The sequence below is a fragment of the Parus major genome, chromosome 12, assembly GCF_001522545.3.
Source record: "Parus major isolate Abel chromosome 12, Parus_major1.1, whole genome shotgun sequence".
Lineage (NCBI taxonomy): Eukaryota > Metazoa > Chordata > Aves > Passeriformes > Paridae > Parus > Parus major.
The window spans coordinates 19650509-19656964 of NC_031781.1; the positions used below are offsets into that span (position 1 = coordinate 19650509).

The window sequence follows — 6456 nt, forward strand, 5'->3', positions numbered from 1 at the left end:
TGTCCCTGTCCCCATGTCCCTGTCCCATCCCCATGTCCCTGTCCCCATGTCCCTGTCCCTGTCCCCATGTCCCTGTCCCATCTCCGTGTCCCTGCAGGGCTGTGCAGCTCCTGGGCTGAGGGAGCAGTGCTCGGTGCTGGCCCTGCTCCTGGGCTTTCCCCCTCCTGCCCTGCACAGGAGCTGCACTGCAGCAGCTTTGCTGCTTTTTCCTCCTTTTCTGGCACTCCTTTTGGGTGGGGGTGCAGGGATTGTGCTTTTTGGTGCTTGCTACTGATTTCCTGTCAGATATTTCCTCTGGAAAATATTGTGCCTTAGCTTAGCCACGCACGTCTGTGCTGAAATGGAAATTGCACCTGCTGAAAAATCTCATGCAGCACCATCTTTTAAACTGAGGAATGGGGTTATATATAACACTCTGGGTTTCGCTGTATGGATTTATCTTATTTTATCGATAAATACAAGCATAATGTTGTTCAGTAGAAGGCATATTGAAAACACCTGCCTTGTTCAGGGTAGAGAATAACACCACCACCAACAACAAAAACCCGAGCAGTGTGCTGCAGGTAATTCATAAAAGGTGAATAATTAAAGCAGGAGCTGCTGCAGCAGGTGGAGGGAGGGGGGTGGTGGGAGGGAGGCCAGAAAAGCGAGTTTGCCCAGGATGGAGATGAAGCATGAGGCGTGTGGCTGAGGTAAAAGCAGATTCCAGACCTTTTTACAGCTTGACCTGTCCCTGTGCACCACGAAGAACGGAGAGCCCACGTGTTTGGCTGTGATTTGTGGGCCAGTTGTGGTTCCTGGGCTTTGTTTGGTAATGCAGGACGGGGATCCTGTGGATGTGGGATGTGCTGGGTGTTCCCACTCCTGGAGTTCCCGTGGCTCTGCTCCTCACCTGCCACTGCAGCTCGAGTTCCCAGATCCAGCATGAATCCTGCAGGTGAGGGCAAGCCTGGAGGAGCAGGACAGCTCTGGGGACAGGAACTGTGCTGCCTCTGCTCAGAAAAATCCTTCCTTTAGTGTGCACTTCAGAGGAAATGGCTTTTGGCTGAGGAGGGGAGATTTAGACTGGATCTGTGGAAGGAATTCCAGCCTGTGAGGGTGGGGAGGCCCTGGCACAGGGTGCCCAGAGCAGCTGAATATTCCCCTAAATCTCATTTTCTCAGCAATGCCATTGGGCTGATAGAGAGAGACCCACCATTGTTATCTTCTCATGGAGGTTCTGCTGCCTCAGAGCTCGGATTGCTTTTATTTAGTAATAGTGCTAAGATTAATTGCTGGATGTGTTTACAAGCCAGTGAGAACTGTCAGTGTGCTCCTGAGTATATCCTGCCAGTGGGATTCTTCTCTTGAATGATCTTCAGGGCTTTTTCCAAGTTAAATATTCCAGTTGTGCCTCTGAGTGAGGGGTGACTGTTGTTCAGTCAGTCTGGTTCTCCTGCCTGGGAGCTTTATTCTTCCCTCAATGATGAGAAATAGGGAAAAGTTGAAATAGGGAAAAGAGCTGTCACCTTCCATCAACTTATTTCTGCATGAGCTTTCAGTAGTAAACTGTTGGGGTTTGGGGGGAATTCTGTAGGTTTTGTAATGAAATTTGAAGTCCCTGATCCCATCAGCTCACCCACCTTCCTTCATGTTAGTCTGGTTTTTTTTCAATGCCCCTTTTATTCAAATCAATAAGCAGGGCAAGTCAGGCATATTTGGCAGCAACACTTTTACTTATTGTGTTGAGTGTTCCATAAATACTATAATTTGAAGGCACATGCAAAATGGGTCCTTGTTCAGATTAAATAATGTCACATTAGCATAGGAGCACTTCAGTCTCTGTTCTATTTTTTGGTGGAACTAAGTTACCCTTCAATTCTCTGTAACACAAATACCAATTAGCCAGGTAGGACACACTTTTATTTTCTCCCTTGGGAAGGCTTGGGCTGACAGTTGCTATAGCAACTCTAAATATGTGAATTTGGGAGTTATGAAGAATTTAATGCAACATTTGTTGGAGTTTTACACTGTTGGATTGTGGAGAAAACCAGGCTTTGAGGCTCCCAGGGAATGTGACTGAGTCTGCCATGGATTGGGCTCACACAGGACAGTGTGGACTGCAGCTTTTGTTTAAAGGAACATTCATAACAGGAATTTCTCATTGATGCACTTTCACTTCACCCATCACCTCATTATCTGCATGTTCAGGTGCTGAAGTTCTTAAATTTAAATCTGAGAACAGCCTGGAATTGAAGGATCTGGCATTAGATTGTCCTGAGTCAAGCCTCACTGTAGTTCAGACCCTCCAGGCTGGAGCCACGAGGTCTGGAGATGCTCAAAGCACCCTCAAAGGGAATCCAAGAAAATCCACTTTTGTGGAGCACTGGAGTTCTGCATTTTAACTGAGGAGAAATTCGGTGTTCTTTGAAATCTAGAAGTGACATAATCAGTGGAATTTTGATCCTGGCCTAGGTTCTTATCAAGTTACATGACACCACTGCTGAAAAGTGTATAAAAACCCTTGGGAGAACCTTTGAGTGTCTATAGAGTTTCAATTCTAATTTCTGTAGAACTAAACAAAAATTTTGAGCACAACTTCTGGGTAAAGTTCTCAGCAAGATTTCCTTTATTTCCTCCTGCATTCATTTGGCCTCCCCAGTGGGAAGGGGGCAGTGACCAGTGAAACCCAGCCAGATTTAAGGGTTTTCCAGGTCTCAGTGCTGCCCTGCTTTAACCCAAAGCAGGAGCTCAGGATTTGCAGCTGTGTGGTTGAAGTGCTGCAGGAATCCCAGGCTCTGGAGCTGTTTTCCTGCCCCTGGTGCTCGGGGGGCTTTGTTCCCTGAGCAGACCCCCCAGACCCAGCAGCCCTGGCTGGAGCTGGGTGATGGCTCGGAGCCCCCGGAGGAGAGGAGATCCTGGGAAATGTGGGATATTCCTGGCTGGGCTGGTCCCTGGTGCTCTCTGCATCCCTCAGGGGGTCACCACGAGCTCTGCCACCAAGGCTGGGAAACAGGAAGAAAACCAGCAAGGAAGTGGTGGCACATTTGTGTGAGTGCCACACTCGGGTGCAGCACAGCAGAGAACTGGGGGTCTGGCAGGACAGGGACAGCCTGGGAAGGAGCCTCTGCTCTTCAAGGTGGTGACTGAAAACACAAAGGCATTTTGGTGATGAACAGATTAGCCAGAGTGCTGTATTCCCAAGGCAGGGCTTTCCTGGAAAAGGGATTCCTCCCTCTGCTTGGTCCTGCCTGGAGGATTTCCCTCCTGCCCGGGTTCAGGCAGGGGATGGGAGGCTGCAGCAGCCCTGAAAACACAGCTCTGTGTGGTGTCTCTGCCAGGCAGGTATGTCAAGGCAGGGAACACTCTCTGAGTGAAAGAAGGGCTGATTGGAGTAATTAGATCCTCCTCAGAAGACCATAAATTAACGGTGATTATGATTCTTGAAAGAACAGAAGCAGAAGGTACATGTAGTTGCTCTGGTTTATCACATTTGCTGCATTGTAATGCTCCTTTAATGTTAATATGTACTTTTGTAGTAAAATCTAATTGCAAACACTGAGCAGGCAGAGCCCAAGGCCACAATCGTGTTCCAGATGATTCCCTGGGGAGGGGGGGCTCCCCAGCCAGCAGTGCCACCAGCAGAGCAGGCACAGCACAGGGACAGGCCAGGGCTGCAGGTAATTAACCATCAATTAATGCACTGGCTGCAGCTCTCACAGACTGGAGCAGCTCTCCTTGCTGTGGGACCACCCCTGTGTGCTGTGAACACGGGTTCAGCACCAGTGACTCCATCCCTGTCCCCAGCGTGCTGCTGTGTGCCCCAGGGACCCTGAGAAGCCTCTGATGGCTGGCACTGAGGGTCTCTTTGCTGTGATAATTCCAGCCTTCTCCATTCCCAGCTCTGCTGAGGAGACAGGAAAAAAGAGTTACTTGGAACATGGGAAAATAACTGGAACCCAGAAAGAGAGGGCATTACAGAGGTGAAAATCACAGAATATCCTGAGTGGGAAGGGACCCAGCAGGATCACCCAGCCCTGCCCAGACCCCTCAAATCCCACCCTGGGCATCCCTGGAGGGTTTCCAAAGGCTCCTGGAGCTCTGGCAGCCTCGGGAATGTTCCCATTCCCTGGGGAGCCTGGGCAGTGCCAGCACCTCTGGGGGAAGAACCTTTCCCAAAATGCAGCCTGAGCCTGGCTCCATGGCACTGCTGCAGCTGCATCCCCAGGCTGCTCTGTCTCCGTTTGGAGAGCTCACCACGGGCCCCAGGTCTGGGTGTGTCTGTTTGACTGGAGGAGCAGATTTGGAATATTTGTGGTGCTTTTCCACCTGGGAGCCCTGGGGCTCTCAGCATCCCCAGGCCTGGGCAGGCCAGAGCTGCCCCTGTCCTGTGCACACACAGCAGCTCCAAAAAGGACCAGTGGGGAAGGAAGGTCTCTTTCTCCCCGGAATTTCTGGTGCATACTTAACTGCCTCTGGCTAAAAAGCAACACAATTTTTAAAGGGAAAAACGTGTAGGTGTTTAATGCATAGTGTTGACATGTACTCTTTTTTGTTCCTCATATTTTTTTTTGGAAAATGTAGAATTGCCAGGAGGGTTTTACATCTGAAAAGCCATCTCTGCACGGGCCCCTGGCAGCCCTATCAACAGTTTTTATCTGCAGCACGAAATGACAGCCCCTCACTGGGAAATAATTGCGGCTCCGTGGAGTCCAGGGCAGTAATTACCGTGTGTTGATGAAACTTTTTCTCTTTGCTTGCGTTGTGATATCTCTGAATGTCAAATTCACTTGGGCTGACAACATAATTTCCCCAGCAGAGCTCTTGCATCGAGCATGCCACGCTGCTGGGTGTGGCTGGGGGGGCTTTTCCAGTTTGCTGAATTCCCGATTCCCAGGGGAATCTCAGCCTTGCAAAACCCTGTCTTGGGATTAACCCCGAGTCCTGCTGGGCTCGGGGCAGCCACGCACAGGAACGAGGGGTGGCTGCAGAGTTATGGAACAGCTCTTCAGAGCGAGTTAAAAAGGAATCAATCACAAAATAACTCCCCCCAGACAGGGGAGGCTCGGGTTGTTTGCATTTCTGTGCAATTTCGATTTGTGGTAATGAATTTCTGCAGGAGTGGGGAAGCCATCCTTGGCAGTGTTCAGAACAAGTGTGAATGTGGCATTTCAGGAGGTGATGTTGTGAACTGCTGGGGCTGCTGGATTGATGATGGGATTTCGTGATTCTTCCTAATATCCAACCTAAACCCACCCTCCTTCAGCCAGAATTTGCCTCCAAAATCAGTAAAAATTCCCAAGCTGCAGGCACTGGTAATCTCCTCTCCACAGAGCAGAGCCAGGGCTCTGTGGGTCCTGGAGAGAAATCTGTGGGAGAGATGTGACACCAAACATCAGCTGCTCTGCAAAGGCCATTTCCAGTCTAGCAAGGCCAACCCAATGCAAAGCAAAAAGTTTCACCCAGTGCATCTCTATATAAGAGATGGACGCAAAAGTATTGACTTGAAGGATTTGTTTGTTGTTTTAAGTGGTTTAAGCGGGCACGTAACAATAATAAAAGTAGAAACCATCATGCTCATCACAGAAATTGCCTCATGTTTTGTCTTGGAGGCATAAGCTTAGCAGAAGGTTAAAGAGAAACAACAATGAATTCTTGTAGACCAAAGGAAAAATTTATGTCCCAACCCAGCAAGTCAAAAGTGATTTTGGGGCGTGTTTGTATTTCCTGCACTGTTAATTGCTCATTAAACACCATCCATTCAGCCCTTCACTGCCTCTGCCACTGCAGGGAAAGCTGAGGTTCAGCCCTGCCCAGGAGTCTGATGGTTTCAGCAGTGAGAAATTGTGTGTGTACTGTAAATGGAATAACTGGAGTGTTCACAAGATCCGCGCTGGCCTTACCTCTAGAGACGATTATTTCAGAGAGCGCAGAGGGAGTAGGAGGACAAAACATGTGATGAACAATATGCTCTCATCTTCCTCTTGTTCCCTCTGATTTACATCTCCAGCATCAGAGCAGCCTGCAATGTTTAATGGAGATAATTGAATATCATTTGGAGACAAGATAGCTCTTTTTAGTAGTGGAACAGATCCTGCTTAACAGCCGAGCTTCCAGCAGTAATTCAGCAGTGAGCTGAATTCTCTTCCAGGGGTGCAAGGAAAGCTCAGCCTCTCTTCCGTGGTGGGAAGGAAAAGCAGGGGAAATCAATTGGTTTGGCCAAGGTGCTTAAATGTGATTAGAGGTGAAGAAAGTCTTGTGAAAACTGGTATTAGGGAGCAGTTCAGATTTATTCTGGTGCCTTAATTGGAGGACCAAGGAAGTCAAGTGATTTGATTCTCCAGAAGTTGAGGATCAATGTTGTTTCAGCAGGATTTATTGACTGGAAGATGAAATCTGATAAGGACTGAAGATAAGGAAGGGAGCTCAGCTGTCCCCGTTGGTGCAGAGCAGAGCCCTGGCTGTGTTTGGGTCTGG

The 6456-nt window shown here is 48.9% G+C and overlaps 1 protein-coding gene and 1 long non-coding RNA gene across 2 annotated transcripts in view; one reads left to right on the forward strand and one right to left on the reverse strand.

Annotated features, from left to right (window-relative positions):
* The window catches only part of GRM7 (glutamate metabotropic receptor 7), a gene marked incomplete at its 5' end in the record, with an annotated part of 192648 nt that overhangs the window by 154126 nt on the left and 32066 nt on the right, over positions 1 to 6456 (forward strand). The window lies entirely within an intron of this gene.
* The window catches only part of LOC117245041, a 4958-nt gene continuing 1079 nt past the window's right edge, over positions 2578 to 6456 (reverse strand). Inside the window, exons 2-3 of the long non-coding RNA XR_004499183.1 lie at positions 5883 to 6001; positions 2578 to 3883 (exon numbers count right to left, since the gene is read on the reverse strand). This is a non-coding gene — a long non-coding RNA (uncharacterized LOC117245041). The remainder of the gene's footprint in view (positions 3884 to 5882; positions 6002 to 6456) is intronic.